We start from the raw sequence: 16846 nt of genomic DNA, 5'->3' as shown, positions 1-16846 counted from the left end.
CAGGATGTTCTGTTCAGACTTGCCCTGCAGGAATTGCAGAACAGCTCCACTTATTCCACTGGATTTGCTCTTAATTTTTTAATGGAAAGCAGTATCTGCAGGACTTTGATGGATGAAGAGGGTTGAGAATCTCTCACTGACCCAGAAAACGGTGGGAATACTCAAATTGCAGCATTCTGTGTTTTGTACACATCAACACCTTCCTGCTGCACATGTGCTGGGAGAAGAGCACTGAAAGGCTGGGAAACTCAGAGGGAAAAGGGCAATGAAAGAGATCTGAGAGAATCCTGAGTGATCCAATTTAGAGTCTGATCCAGATGTGCTGACACAGCACATGGGTCATGTTATCATGTGGGGAATGACAAAGAATTTTGGGTGGTTAAGCCCCTGAAATAACGCTCCAGGCAAGTGGTGATGCTCTAAAAAACTACCAGAGACCGCGAAGCACTAAAATTATCCAATGATTCCGAATTCTGCTGGCTTGGGTCAATGGCTTTGCTCCAGCACCCCCAAAACCAGGCCCCAAATGCTGTTCAGGGCAGGAGCTGGAAGGTTTGTGAGTCCCTGTCCTGCATCCTGGGGACACACAGAGGGTGGAGGGAAGCTGCCGTTCAGCACAATGTGAGGGATGTCACCCACTGGAAAAAGAACCAGAATTCAAAATTCTCTGTGAATTGCGCGATGTTAAAAACCTTATCACTGCCATGCAAGCAAACAAAGGCATTGGGAACACATTTTTGGGCATAAGAAGCTTTTAAACTTTTTTTTTCCTGTAATATATAAATCTGCACAAGTGTTGTCACTCCCACAGTCCAAACAGTTCATTCAAAGACTGAGAGCAGTTTCAGTTTTCCACCAAGGTCAGGACAACTTTGCTGTGCCCTGACAATCCCCGAGCAGGTAATACTTCTAATGCTTTATTAACACAGCCTGGGGTCAATAAACACTTTGTACTGCCCTCCTCCCATATCTCCCGACGTAATTCCCCAATCCTAACGCCTAAAGACCGGAGGGATTCCCAGACCCAAGCCAGGGAAAGCTCAGCAGTTCAGCTCCATTTCAGCTCCTTCTAAGGCCACCGTGGCTGCCACCTTGATAAATGCAGTTGTTACTAGGAAAGAACAAAATCCTTTAATCATTTGCAAACATTAAATTCCATCATGTCTGGCCCGTAAATGTGAAGTCCACTTTCCAGGAAGGATTTACCAAAGCTGATACCTTGTGCTGGCAGAACGTTCACTGTACATTTAGCAAAACGATTTCTCGGGGGAGGTTTTTTGATCCATTCAGCTCCAAACCTACAACCGTGCCCTAATTTGCCCCGAGTGGCTGCAGCTGAATGTTGTCATCTGTCCCTAATAAGGGCTTTGTTTGTCCCGGGCTTATCCCGGGATAGTTAAGGCTGCAGAAAAAAAAAAAAAAAAAAAAAAAACAACAAAAAAAAAGTGACTTGAGCTCCAAGTCTGTTCTCCCTCCTCATGCAGCCTCCAAAGCCTGACGTCTGTGCTGGTTTCTCAGAGGCAACGTTCAACATCTGGTGCCGAACCAGTGGGGTCAAATAATGTTCTCACCATTTAGCGTAATTAACTCCAACCGCCCGTCTGCTGCGCGGCCCCGCCGCAGCCAACACAAGCAAAGGCGGGCCAAGGCGAAATTTCTGCTCATTATTAAACCCAAATCTAAGCACTTGTCTGTCTGTAAAAACAGAGCAAAGGGAGGAAAACTGAAACCAGCGAACAGGGTCTGAGGTTTCAATAAATGTCAGAGAGCGTCAAGTCTGTTTGGATTGCAAATTATTGCTGGCTGATGGTCTATTATTTTACAACTGGCGATTGCTGTCAGGAGGTGGGGAGGGGGTGGAGGGAGAGGGTGCTCGAATCCCAGCCAGAGGGGAACAGAAGTTGCAAAATACTGTGACAATCGTTTAAAAAAAAAATACCAATGTCACTTTAATGTTGGCTAAATTTAGAGTTTTCATCAAGAATCTCTTCGAAGAGTAACGAGGGCTTTGATGGATGTCCCATCATTAAGGACAGGTTGGATGGGGCTTGGAGCACCCTGGGGTAGTGGAAGGTGTCCCTGCCCATGGCAGGGGGTGTGACGGGATGGGCTTTAAGGTCCCTTCCAACCCAAAGCATTCCATGATTCCAAGTCACCCTGGGATGGGAACCACCCCCAGTCCCTCCCTGCCATCCCTGCCTCTGCTTCCAGCCACCATTCCCCGGAGAATTAAGACAACTGCACAACCGTGAGCATGCAGGGTGAAAAAGGCCACCCCACCCTCCTGTTGGGCTGAAGGTGAGCTCGTATCTTGCCAAACAGAGATAAGAGAACTTTGAAATGGTTCTTAAATTCTTTTGGTAAATGAGTTAAAATACAAAGGGGTGGTTGCTTCTTGAAATCACTTGAAATGTCCAGTTGGGAGAGGACATCTTATACAATCCCAGAACCCCAGAATGGTTTGGGTTGGAAAGGACCTTAAATCCCATCCCATCCCACCCCCTGCCATGGGCAGGGACACCTTCCACTATCCCAGGCTGCTCCAAGCCCCGTCCAGCCTGGCCTTGGGCACTGCCAGGGATCCAAGGGCAGCCACCAACAAATCTTGATGGATTTGACTCCCACTGACCACAAATGCAGAGGATCAGACCCAGTCTGTGAGGAGGAGGGAGATGGTGAGGGATGAGCTGCGGGAAAAGCACACATCAGCAGACGGACAAATGTCCCCAGCCGCAGCGAGGCCAAGACAGCAAAGTGCTCACTGCCCCGAAGAAGGGGACATTGGCCTAATTCCACAAAAATCTTCCAGTTGCTAAAATCTGTTGGTTTTGGACTCTACCAAACAGCCCAGCTGAGGCTTCTGACACGGGGAAAAGTAAATGAATCCGTACCATGTGCAAAACAATCAATGAAAACATCCTGCAGTTAATGGGGGGAATACATTTCCCCCAACAACGCTGATTCCAGATCCAAATTTCTCAGCCAGCTTTTTTGGAAGCGAACCAAGCCATTGAACAGAACTTTACAACTCAACACAGGCCGGGGAGCTTTGAAATCTGTGAAGGGATGAAATGCAGGGAGATGTTTTTACATGGAAAACATGGTAGCTCTAGATCAATATGTGAGGTGGGCTCTAATAATCTGCAATTTTATAAAGCGAGAATAAGTCTTTACAGCCCACCTATTTCTCTTTTTTTAAAATTTCTTTTCAGCAATGCAAAGTGAAGAATTCAAGTTTGAAGACAAGAAGGCTTTAAACGAAATATAAATATTCAAAACACGGCTGTTTGGTGCTGTATGGAAAAGTAAATTCTATTTTTTTTTCTATTTTTCTCTCCCTAAATTAAACCTGTGTTTTGCAAAGCAAAAGAAAAAAAGAATGGATTCATGGTTACAAAAGAGTGGTTATGCTCTCCTGTGCCCAGCACCTCCTCCTCTCTCCCTCACACGCACACAGCCACTGGTAATAAAACTGTAACTTATGATTTCGCACCAATAATATCCCAAGAAGGGTGCCTCGATTTTCCCCTGGAGCAAAGGAAAGACGCCAAAACAATCAACGTCTCTCTTGTGCAGAGCTGAGCTTGGGCTCCACTTGGACTCCGCTCTGCGTCCCCCCTGAGCCTGTGGAATATTCTTTACCTGCCAAACTCCTCAGCCCCGAACGTGAGGGTCACCCTGGAGCTTTTTTTGGCCCCTCTCAAAGCCAGGGGAGAAACGGGAGGAACGTGGATCACCCAAAGGTTTCTCCTCCACTTCTCCTCCACCAACCCAACAGGAGCTGCCAGGCAGAGTTGATCGATATTTTCCCACTGCAACAACTTTTCTGCTGTGGAATCCAAAGGTTCTAAAGATATGTTTTAATTTTTCTGGTTTTTGTAAAAAATGATCACAATTCCTGGTTTCTGGAAGCAGGAACATTTTGCTGTCCCCTCACTTGCTCTGACTGTAGAGTACAATGACTTTGGATTTTATCAAGGGGAACTTCTCTTTCTCATCAATCTCTGACTTTGGTCAGCTCGCACAGAACTGGAAAATACTCCTGGGATGGGAAATCTTGGGAACACACGCTCCAGGAGCTGCTGTACACATGGCAGGGGGTGTGCTCCACGCTTTGGAGGGATTCCTGGTTATCCACACTGCAACACCAGGCACTGCCCAGGGAAGAGGAGATGTGCTCTTTGTAATGCACAGTAATTAAATCAGCTCTAATCAACCACAGCATCTCTTTGGGAAGCATCCATGAGTGAAAGGCTCCCTTTTTTTTTTTTTTTTAGTACGAGTTTTTCTCATTAGTTACACCAAAGCTGCATTTAATTCTTGTCTTGGCTGAACTAAACTCAGATGCACAGAGAGGGCTGAGAATAAACTTTAACTCTTACATTTGGAACTGCCCCTGGAAAGCTGAGTATCAACATAATCCCAGTCAGACCCCCTGTGACCAAACATGCACTTATAGAAAGAGTAAACAGCCAAATCTCCTCAAGCTGCTTTGGCCCCAGCCCTGCTCCTTCCCTTTGGCACTTGTTCCCTTGGAATGATGGATTAACAACTCCCAATTTCGGCAGTTTCTTCTCCCCCCTCCCTGTATTGGGATTCAGTGTTTGGGTGTAATTAGTTTCTAATTGCTGCGTCCAAACCATGGGAGTTGAGGGGTGGATATCCATGGACATCTCAGCTCTCCTCAGGCAGGAGGGAGAGAATTTCCTCGGGAAGAGAGGCTGACCATGCTTAATGAGCAGTTCTGGCCTGACAAATGGTTGTGTGAAACACTTCCTCCCTCTCCATGTGCTCCCTGCGTGTCTGGGAGTGCCAAGCTCTTCACTTTTGGATTAAGTATCACACACTCTACAATTATTTTGTCTCCTTGTCAGATGCTCACTGTGGAAAGCAGCCGCTGGCTTTGTTCCCCACCCGGGTGGTGTTAATGGGCTGCTCAGTCACCCCAGACATGCAGAACAATCAGGGATTTCTCAGCTTTAGGGAGAAAACCAATTTTTCCCCCCTGTAAGTGCCAACATGGACACCCAGAACTCTTAGCTCCATCCCAGATTTCAGGATTTTAGAATAGAAACACAGAATGGTTTGGGTTGGAAGGGACCTTAAAATTATCTCATCCCACCCCTGCCATGGGCGGGGACACCTTCCACTATCCCAGGTTGCTCCAAGCCCTGTCCAGCCTGGCCTGGGACACTTCCTTGGGCGCTTCTGATGCATCTAAATTTATCTGCACCCCTTTGTAGCCTGAATCTCTGGTGAACTCTGCCCACAATTGGCTGCTGTGGTGCTGGACTGCTCAGAGCCCAGGAAATACGAGGATCCTCAGTGACCCTCCACCATCCTCATGGGTGCAACTCAGGAGATTCTGTGCGCCCAGGACTGGGTGAAAACCTTAAGAGAAGAAGTCTTCACACCACATTTTACAGCTGAAAAATTTGAAAATAAAAGTTCAGTGAATTCCCATTGAAATGTGACCCCAGAATTGCACCAGCCTCAATAAATCTCATTCTCCTTGGCTAAAATACCCTCAGGATAGTTCTCCAGCTTTAACCAGGCACATCTATTCATCGGCCTCACCCAGATGAGAAAAACACTGGGAAAGAACATCCCTTTTATTGGACCTTCAAAACATTTCCCAGCCAAAAATTTAATCCAAACTGGGGCTTAACATTTAGAAGTCGGACTTGGCATTTTAAGAGCTGGTCGATACAAAGCTCGGGACAAACCAAAAAAAAAAGAGATTGTTGAACAAAACCTGAGCTGAGCCCATGATGGATGGACCCTTTCTTTGGTCTCATTCAGCACTGAAACCACCCGTTGGGTTGGCCACCCCGAGCTCAAATATTATTTAATGCTGGCGTAAAAAGAAAATAATAATTCTGCAGTGTGAGTGTTCCACAGCGCGGCTTCCAATTCACCTCTGGCCTTCCAGGCTCTGGGCAATGATTCATTTTCCTCCTGACAGGAGGGGTACAACGTTCTCAGGACTTCTTGGGTGGAAGAAAGCTTGTAGGAAGCAAATCCACAGCGAGCCATTAAACTTGATGAGGATTAATCCCCTCCCTCACTGGTTTCATGTCCAAAATGCATCGATCGCTTGGAGAATTGAGCTTAAGTCTCCAGCTGGGAGCAGAGCTGTGATCTGGGGGTTTTGGGGAGCGTGTATGAACGACCTCACTAATGGTGGAACAAACCCCAGTGCTCTGGGCTTGGGGAGTCCCACTCCAGCAATAACAGATTGTAAAAGATCAAGTTTCAGCACAATTAGCTCCTGGCTGCAGTTTATTACCCCATCGGAGATTTAAAACATGATTTTTTTTTCCCCCCCTACTGCATTCCAACAATACTTAAGTGTCTGGAGCTGACACTGTAAAACAATAATAGAGTGACAAATATCTGTCTCTCTGAAGACAAACCCAGTGGCCGGGCTTGTTTGGAGACAGTAAATTGTAAGACATGCTTTCAAATGGTCTTTTCTCCTTCTTCTTGCAGGTTACAGAGCTGACTGGAAGTGGTTTTGGTGTCTTGTTTGGTTTGTACCATTTGTTGGGGTTTCAGGATGGCTGAAGCTTCTGAAGGACAAGGCCCAAGGGCTGAAGGAAGAAATTCCTGTTATTTCCAGCAGAACTGAAGGACAATGCCCAATGCCTCAATGTGAAAAAGAACTCAGTGGATTAAATTCTTCTCTGCAGATGTGCAGTGCTTCCCAGTGGATGTCAGGAGTCCCTGGATGTCCCCTGGGATGACAGAAACTCTCTAGGATCAGTCTCATCTATTTGATTCATCCAGGCTTTGCAGAAAGCCTTTAGCAGAGGAAATAACTGAATGGAGATTATGAAAGATCTCAGAGGTTCAAACACTTCTCAAAACCACTTCTCTAATCAAACACCTTCTAAACCAGCTTCTGATTAAAACAACCAAACCAAAATCCAAAAAAACCTGGGTTTTGCTGGAAAAAACCTGGGTTTTGCTCCCCAAGAAGGGACAGGGAAGTCCCTGGTAAGCTCAGTTTTGGTGAGTGTGAAGAAGCTGGGCAGCGAACTGGGCTCATGGCACATCAATCCATGGAACAGGAGGGGCCTCCAGGCCAGATTCCAGGCCAGGATTTTTGGGATAAACATGGCTGTGTGTTGCGGTGTTTGCACATGGAGCTGAGGCACCACCAGGTCTTTATGTCACACACGCTCCCTGTGCACACCCTGTCCTGTTCTGCAGGGACACAGGGAGTGATCCAGGACCTGCAGGGCCTTCCCAGAGGGGCTTTGTGGGGAGCTCAGGTTTCTTGGGGGAATTCTTGTGCCACAGCAGTGAATAAGGAGGTGCTGGGAATATGGTCTTTGGACCCAAATTTCTTCTCATCATTGCAATTATCTGTCAGACTGAGCTAACCAGTGTCCCCCCAAGCAGACAGACCTCTGCTGTCTGTTGGCTCTGCTTCCAAGCCATGTTTGTCCCAGGCCTCTCCAGCCCCAGTGTAAAATCCCCGGGGGTGGATCTGCACTTGGCCTCTCCTTGCAGCGGCACCACTGGTGGTGGCAGAGCTGAGGTTTCTTCATTGCTGAGCACCTTCATGAGCTCAGAAACGAGGAGAAAGTGTTTCCTGAAGCCTTGAATTCCCCAAGAGACCAAAGTGTGCCAGGCAGGTCCCTCAGAGCAGCTCTTTGAGCCTCCCCTCTGCCAGAACACACAGGAGACTGAACAACAAAGCCTGAACTATGGGACAAAGTTCCAACAACATTGCTATAACGTTGTACTTAAACCCACTGCAGTGTGGAGCATCCGTACTGCTGAAGCCAAGCTGTGTCATTCCTACAGTTTGGGACATGAAGAGCACTCCAGCAGTTTCACTTCCTTGGGCTGGATGGAACCCATTGGAACAGCGTTTGCAGGACACCACGAGCAGGAATATATTTGGGGACATCTTGCTCTGCTGGTTTTTAATAAGAACACCCTGCAAGCAGCCCTGCAGCTTCCAAAGCACTGTGCCAAGAGTGAGCAAGAGAAATGAAAGCACACAGGGGGGGAAAAAGGGAGAGTTGGGAGCTGTCTGGGCCGATCTGGGATAGTTTCCATGGATTGGAAGTGAGCAGCATCGTGCGTTTTGCAAAACACGGAGTCGCAATTACAGGAGCAAATCGTAGCGATCAGAGCGAGTATGAAACTTCCCAGCGCCACAACAAACAGCAGGGCAGAGTTATTTCCATTTAATTAAAGTCCTGTTTACTCAGAGCCCGATGTTTCAGCCCTAAGCAGAGCTGCAGGACCCCATCTGCCCCATTGCTCTGGGTGTTGTGTGAAGCTGTGCAGTGAAGGTGTCACAAGAGCTGCCCTGGTGGGCCACTCACCCCGGAGGGTCTGCGGTGGCAGCTCTGCTCCAGGAATGGTGGCAGCACAGCAGGAGGAGTCTCCGGGAATCCCGGGGAGGGCTGGGGCCTGAGAAAACACGGAGCAATTGGAACAACCCTGGGCTCTTCAGCGCCGCTTTGCCTCCCATCGTTATGGGTGGGATTCAACTCGCTAAGCTCTGCCCAGCTCTAGGCCACCTGTCTGGTTTAAGCTGTTTCTCAAGTCCACTTCAAAGCCAACAGCGCAGAGGAAAGTCAGAAATGGAGCTGTGCCACCTCCCTCTCATGGGGACTTACATGGGTCCTTTCCTTTTTCAGGGAATCATGGAATGGTTTGGGTGGGAAGGGACCTTAAAGAGCATTTCATTGCACCCCAGCCACGGGCAGGGACACCTCCCACTGTCCCAGGGTGCTCCAAGCCCTGTCCAGCCTGGCTTTGGACACTGCCAGGGATCCAGGGGCAGCCACAGCTTCTCTGGGCACCCTGTGCCAGGGCCTGCCCACCCTCCCAGGGAGTGTCCAGCTCAGAGCAGACACCTCATCTTTCAGCAGCAGGAGATGGAGAAGCCAAATCCCAGCTCTCCTGGGTAAGACTCCTGTGCAGGACGTTGCTGATGCCATGGAAGCTGCAGTTCCAGCCTGAGGGTTGTCTGGCTTCCAAAGCAACCAGGACAAGGGGATTTGGTGGTTTTGTTGGCTGCCTGCACGGGGCGGTTTGAGCCCAGCCTGGTTTCCACAGGTCAGGCTTAAGGCAAGCTGGTGGAGAGGGGCAGGAGTCAGCCTGTGGATAAACACAGCCTGCTCTCCGTGCAGGAACAGCAGCCCTGCAACATCATTTTCCAGTGATGTCCATCTGGCACCTTCGTGCTGCACTAAACTCACTTTGAGGGAGTCAAGAGAAAAAAAAATAAATAGGAAAAAAAAAAAAGTGGGAAAACCAACAATGCTAAAAAAAGGCCTTGCTATATTTAGGATAAAGCTGAGGATGCATTGGTCAGTGTCCAAGGGAAGTGGCCCAATGACCTGATTACTGCTCAGCAAAGTCGATGGGAAAAGCTGAAACTGGAAAACTCGATCGGTTTTATGACCTTTAAGGAGTGCAGTCAGAAAGGGGAGTTTAGTGCCTCTATCTTAGCATTTGTTTATAATATTAGTCATTCTTAGAAGAGGGCCTGACTCACGCTGCCCGAGTTTCTCCTCCTGTGTACACTAAAGCACTGTGACATTCAGTTATTTAATTATTTTAGGCCCCTCCTAAATGAATGCTCTCCCTGAAGTGCCTTCTCCTCCCAGTGACACCGAGTCTGCACAGAACAACATCTGGCACTTGTTCCTTCCACTCCACTTCAGGCGCCTGCTGGAGAGGGCCAAAATTAGCAGCACATCCACCCTCAGCCCCATGCTCAGTGCTGAGGGGATGAATGTCCAGATTCTGGGATTTCAGCTTTATTTAGGACTAGGGTTTTCTGGTCTGGCACACGCTGGTATCTCTGCACTTAGAGACACTCGAACATGTTTATCTTTGTGTGTTTATGAGTTCATGAGCTGCGAAAGTGGGGACTGGGCAATAAAGATCATTCCACTGAAATCATCACCCCCACCCCAATCAACCTGGAGATTTCACACTCGATTTTAAAAGATGGGCTGCAAATCACGGCTGCAGTTTTTCTGCTGATTCCTCCCAGATGCCACCTCTGTTTTACATGGCTGTGGAGATGGAAGGTCTATTTATAAATTACAGCCTGATACCATTTGCACAGAGCCATCAGATCTCCACTCGGTGCCAGCTCGGAGCTGCAATCCCCAAATGTGCCCTTGGAGCCCTCCACGAGAAGTGTTCTGGGTGGAGACCTTCCTGATTTGGCTCCGAACCACCCCGCAGGTGTTCAGTTCAAGGAGTGTCACCAAGGTGTGAGGCAAAGAAAGCCATTCCAGCCCAGACTGGTTAATTCTTATTTTCTTTGCTGCTAATTGTACCTGCAGTGAGCGGATTCCCTCATTAGCCCCGGGAACACCGCTGAATCCCCGGGGCTGCTCTCTCCCTGCCCGCCCCGCATGGATTTTATTCCTGAAGTTGGCAGGCTGGAAAACTGGCCTAGCTCCAACCCTCGCAGTGCCTGGAACACAACCCTTGCACAACCCTCCCAAGGCTCCACTTTCCCCGTTGCCACCTCCGCTGGCAGCGCCATCCCAGGCTGTTCCCTCTTGCCCAACAGCCTGACGCGTTCCCCTGGGAAAGCTGACGGCTGGGTCTGGAATAGAAAATGATGTTTGAAAACAAAGACACGTGGCAGTGGTGGAAGGGACAGCTGAACGTGCTCACCGAGGGAGAGGGATGATTAATTGCGGGGAAATCTACAATTTGATCATGGTGGAGTGGTGAAAACAGAGCACTGCACTTCATTCCCACTTAATTTCCATGGAGTTCATCCCAGTTTCCAGTCTCAGGCAGTGGCTTTGTCTGCTCTGGATGGATTTGCAGCATCCTCAAGTGATGCCACTTGAAGCCGTGGCCTGGGCAGTCCTCAGGAGCGGCCTTGAGGGCAGATTTGTCACCAACTGTCCCCTGCCTGCTGGGCACAAGCTCTGCCTAAATTCAGCCGTGAGGGGGATGAAACTCAACCCAAACTCTGGAAAACGGAAGGAACTGATCTGCCCAGTGAGTGCCCAGAGCTCTGGATCAGCTTTCTGCCTCCTGAGTAACCACACCAAGCAGACAAGTCCCAGTTTAAATGGGATGCCTTCTTTCCATCTGGGAAACGTGGAGCTCCAATGCACATTATTGAGTGGCTTTAACTCACGGAGTCATGGGATGGTTTGGGTGAGAAGGGACCTCAAAGCCCATCCAGAGCCACAGGGACACCTTCCACTGTCCCAGACTGCTCCAAGCCCTGTCCAGCCTGGCCTTGGACACTGCCAGGGTTGGGGCAGCCACAGCTCCTCTGGGAATTCCATCCCAGCCCCTTCCCACCCTCACTCCTTCCCAATATCCCATCCAGCCCTGCCTTCTGGCAGTGGGAAGCCATTCCCTGCATCCTGTCCCTCCATCCCTTGTCCCCAGTCCCTCTCCAGCTCTCCTGGAGCCCCTTCAGGCACTGGCAGGGGCTCTGAGCTCTCCCCAGAGCCTTTTTTTCTCCAGGCTGGAAAACCCAATAAACAAAATAGGAATATTAAATATATTTGTTAACAACAAATGTTATAAATATTGAATTTAAATCCACATTTAAGACCTTCCCCTAAAGGATTGACCAGAGGTTTATGACATAAGTCAGTAACTAAACATGATTTGTTTAAAGAACAGTTCCATTTTAAAAAGCAAATGCTGTCAAACCATTCATGGGGGAGAAAAAAGTGCCTTTGGCATTGTATTAACGATATATTTTTAATTTCCCAGTTGCTAGTCTCGCTGTTTGCATTTAAGGCTGTCAGAAGGAATTGTTTAATAAGTGCCATGGAACAAAGAGGCTGGAAATCACCTCCCATGGAAAGCTAGGAAAGCTTTCAGCACAGACCCGGAGAAAGAAAAGCCTGGTCAATAGTGCTCGGAAGTGCCTGTTTGTGCTGTAATTAAAGGAATTTTAATGTCTTAAACCTTCTGTGCAGCTGAATAAAATCTCCTGGGTGAATGGCAGAGGGGTTTTAGGGAACAGGGATGTATTGGTGTCACAATTGTCCGTGCAGGGATCTCTGGAAGGATGTGCTCATTTTTTAGGATCGGCATTTTTCCAAGGCAGGCCCAGCAAAGTTTGGCCTAATCCAGATCTAGCAAGGACAGGCAGGAGGGAGGGATGGCTACAGGGAAATGCCTCTTCCATCCTCCCACTGCAGGGAGAATCCATCCATCTCCTCTTGCTCCATTTCCGCTTGATCATGAACGTCACGGAGATGAAGGATGAGGGCTGAGATTTTGGTTAAAATTCCTGGGTTTGGTGGGGAAACCCAAAGAATTTCAATGATCTTGGGTTGGTTTTGTTGGGTTGATTGGTTCTGGTTTTGGGTGGGTTTTTTGCAGCACAGAGCCTTATCTTTATAATGAATAAAACCAAATTCCAGGAAACATCATCTGGCATTAATTCCTGGCCTAATGAACTGCACAGCACCAATCTGAGCTCCTTCTCCTGCTACAGCATCCCCCCCCAGCAGGCTCTGAGAGGGCTTTGAGCAGGAGCAGCGCATTTCCAGCCTAGTTTTACATAACTTTTCCTTGGCTTTGCCCTCCTTACACAACCCTGACATTTCAGCCTTTTATTGAGCAAGAGACTTGGAGGAGTTAAGTGGCCTTGAAAAATAATCCCCAGAACCCAGCCCAGGTCTCCGGGGAGCTCCATGCGCAGGACCCTGCTCTGCTGGAAGGGGCTGGGAGCTCTGGGGCAGCTTCCAGGACCTGCAGCACTCCCATGGCCCCCCCAGGCGATCCCTCAGCTTCAGTTTTACCCTGTAATTATCCCCTCGCAGCCTCTGAGCGTTATTTCCTGGTCTCATCCGGGGAGGGAGGCGAGGACAGGGCTGGGTGTGCATGGGAAGCTCTCCACGCCCTCTGGGAGTGCTGAACTTTGCAGGCAGTTGGGGCAGTGCTGGGAATTTTGGCACCTTCCACCAGAGCTGGGGCATTGCTGAACCAGTTTGAGGAGCCCAGCGCACGAGGAGGGGCATTTTAATCTGGAGGAAAGCACATTGATCCCTCCTGGGCCTCAGCTCCTCGTGCTCAGAGCTGCTGGGGACGTTTCCTTCCCAGTCCAGCTCTTGCTGCAGCTTCTGGTCTCCTCTTTGGGCTGGTGGCTCAGTGCACGAGGCAGTGCCAACAGCAGCTCCTGGGGCACAACATTCACAGAATCCCAGGATCACTGAGGGGGAAAAGCCCTCCAGGATCGCAGAGTCCAAGCTGTGCCAAATCCCCACCTTGTCCCCAGCCCAGAGCACTGAGTGCCACCTCCAGGCCTTCCTTGGACACCTCCAGGGATGGTAAAACCTCTCTGAGCAGCCCTTTCCAAGGCCTGGCCACTTTTTCCATGAGGAAATTCCTCCTCATGTCCTGGACCTCCCCTCGAGGCCGTCTCCTCTCCTCCTGTCCCTGTTCCCTGGCAGCAGATCCTGACTCCCTGCTCCTGTCAGGGACTTGTGCAGAGCCACAAGGTCCCCCCTGAGCCTCCTTTGCCCCAGCCTGAGCCTCTTTCCAGCTCCCTCAGCCGCTCCTGGGGCTCCAGCCCCTTCCCAGCTCCGTTCCCTGCCCTGGACAAGCTCCAGCTCCTCCATGCCTGACTCACCATTCCAAAAGCAAATATTTGGAGGCCCAGGTAAATCCAGGGTGCAGAGAGGGTGGAATCACCTGGTTCCATTGGATTCTCTGAGGGTGCTGTGACCAGGAGTGGTGGGAGGGCTCTGAGCACCAAGGGCACGAAGCTCCTCCGTATCCAGGGCCATCTCACAAAATGATAAAGATTTTGAGGGGGGTGAAGAACAGAAAATCTCTGATCATTGTGAAGCTGCTCTGACCAAGGGTTTCAGGGTTCCCAAAGCCAGAAGAGAGGGGAAAAAGAAGTGCTGGGAAGGGAGAGAGGCCTGTTCTGAGGATGGGAAAGATCTCCTCGAAGAGTGCCAGCACAGCTCCAGGCACTCTGGGTTCCCTGCTGTGGCTGTGGCCGCGGCTCGGCCTGGCTGGGACGAGGAGCTTGGATGGCAAACGCAGTCTGGGAAGCGAGGACGATGCTGGGAGGGACTGGCAAACACCTCCAGCTGCTCCAGCAAACAGCCCCAAGGGCTGGGATTCAGGCCCTGCCTCTCATTAGCAGCAGCTCCCTGCTTCCAGGCTCTTTACAGGATGGAGGGGTTTAAGAACACATTTTACCATCCATTTAATGTAACAATATTAAGCTCGATTTGGCAAGGCCGCTTCAGACATAAAACTTTAAAATGAGCTTTTTCAGAGCATAAAATCACAATTGGTCCTGCTAGTAAAAGGATAAAATAAATGTCTATTCACCCTAATTGCTGTCAAACTTGTGATTTTTTTGTTTTGTTTTCTTTTATATGTAGTAAAGCCAACGTGGTTTTATTGTATAGGGTGCAAACGCTCACCGTGTAATATTATAAATCCTGCAGAGAATTAAGCATCTGCACATTTTTCCTGGCTGTTTCTTGCTTTAACTCGAAACGTCTGCGAGCCCTGGCACGAAAGGAAAGTCTGTGGGCGAGCCTGATCCCACCTCTTTTCCAACCCCACTCTTTCCGAGCCCTTTGCTTGTGTGCTGGCAGCGGGGATTTGTGAGGCTGAGAGCAGCTGATGACAAACTCAGCAGCAAGTGAGGGTGTCAAAAAGGATTCTGATACAGAACATTCGTGGGGTTTCTCCACCTCATTATCCCAAAAGCTGGAAGGAGCCAGCCTCCTGCAAGCTCCAGTTGGAAAACAAGGATTCTTAGATCAGCTCCTCCTACCCCCGAGCCAAGGTGGGAATTGTTGGATCCACGAGCTGAGGGCTCCGACCTTTGCTAAACTCTGCTTTGCTTAATGGCTCTGCCTGTGGTTCCAGAGCAGCTCTGCCTGCTGCAATTCCATCAGAAATTCCTGTTCTGCCTCCACCTTGTCCCTGAAAACCCCTACAAGGAGCTTGGAGGGTTTTTGGTGCCCTGACAAATGTCCCACTGAGGGATGTGGCAAGAATTGCTCCCATTTCACCAGGATGTAAATAGAGGGAGCTACAAAAGGAAACAGCCCTGGCAGGCTCCAGGTAATCCCAGCTACATCCCAGGGACTGAGGGGTGTGGGATAACCTGGAGCAAGCACCCAGCAATGCTTAATCAAAGCAGTGACCACGGAAAGAACAAACCCCTCTCAGTTATTGTTGTGTTTCTTCCCCTTGAAGGCTTCTGTGACCTTGCAGAGACAATCCAGCTGCCCAAGTGAGTTACCCGGGGATAACCATCCCAGAGATGGGAAGAGGAAAACAGAACATGTGAAATTTGCAGGTAGTTTTTGGAAAATCGCGAAGAATTTGTCCGAGTCAGGGCTGGAGGAGCTGGGACAGGCAGCAAGTGACAGAACCCTGCTCCTGCCACTCCTCCACCTCCCACCACTGCTGCTTTTGCTTTTTCAGTGCCTCAGACAGAAATATTCCCCTTTCCTTTGTTTTCATGGCAAAGAGCAGGAGATGCATTTGCTCATTGGGAAATGGCACAAATTTGCTGCTCTAGAACAGCTCCGGGTTCCTCTGGGAGAGACACAGCTTCCAAAATGATCCTTTCCCATGGTCACTGGTGGCTCCAAGGAGCCCTCGTCGTGCCAGGCACCTCCTGTCAGTAATGCTGCCCAAACAGCAGCCAAAAAGGAGGCTCTTGTTTCCAAAACAACTTTGTCATTTCCCTTATTTACTTCATTATCACTTCAATCTGCAAATGAGGTTTCAGTCGAGGCTGGAAAAAAACAGAAAGAACATTCTCCACCTTTGAGTTTTTTATTATCTTCCAATTCTTTGACAAGAATCGTGATGGGTTTCTCAAAACTTTTACTTTGTTGGGTTTGTTTTAAATCTTTACCAGTTCAAACCCAGCAGAAGTGTTGTAGAATGACATTTGAAATCCAGTTAAGGACTCACACTGCCTTTGCTCCTGTTGCTCCTCATGGGATTCTTTAGAAAGTGAGGATTTTTCCATCCCAAACTGGAGGTATTCACACATTTCCAGCCTCCCAGCCAGCCCCGGTACAGATAAGGGCTGGGATTTGCACTGTGTTGTTCTTCCACTAGATGTCCCAGTAAATATTATTTACATTGATCAGGGCTGAAGGATTTCCCTGGAATGCTGTTTTGTGTCCACCTTTATGGGCTCTTCCCTGGTAGGGGAGTTTTTAAGCCACAGGCTTTGGAATAAAAAGAGGGAAAATGGATTTAGATTATAAAGGCCACATAAAACATAGGTTTACAAAAGTGTGAGGATGCTCTGGGCATTTCCTGTTGATCAGTGGAACAGAAATACAAACAAATAACCTGAAATATTTATCCCAATTAATAAAAGCTCCTCCTAGCATGGAAAATTACTAGAATGGAATCCCAGCAGGAGCAGCAGCAGCTCGTGTCAGGACTGGTTGGTTCTTCCAGCTGAGAAGCACAAGGAACATTAATCATGGAATTATGGAATGGTTTGGGTTGGAGGGAATTTAAAGCCCATCCAGTGCCACAGGCAGGGACCCCTCCCACTGTCCCAGGCTGCTCCAAGCCCCAATGTCCAGCCTGGCCGTGGACACTCGCAGGGATCCAGGGACTGCCCCAGCTCCTCTGGGAAATCTGTGATGGATTAAAGGCTTCTGCCTCTGATAAACTGGGGTTGGGGAAGGATTTTACTGTTAATTGAAAGGAAAATGAGAGAGACACAGAGCTGTGTCGGAATTACCCACTCCTGCTCTTTGTCTGCACAAGGAGGGTTCTGACAGGGTCACTGTCCCAAATCCCAGCCCTCTGCTCCCCTCCTGGCACTGGGACACTGCCCAGGGGACAGGGAGCAGGAATG

Source organism: Corvus kubaryi, unplaced genomic scaffold, assembly GCF_017639235.1.
Source record: "Corvus kubaryi isolate FWS band 111438036 unplaced genomic scaffold, C.kubaryi_AGA036_p1.0 37272, whole genome shotgun sequence".
Taxonomy (NCBI): Eukaryota; Metazoa; Chordata; class Aves; order Passeriformes; family Corvidae; genus Corvus; species Corvus kubaryi.
This window is presented reverse-complemented; position numbering follows the sequence as displayed.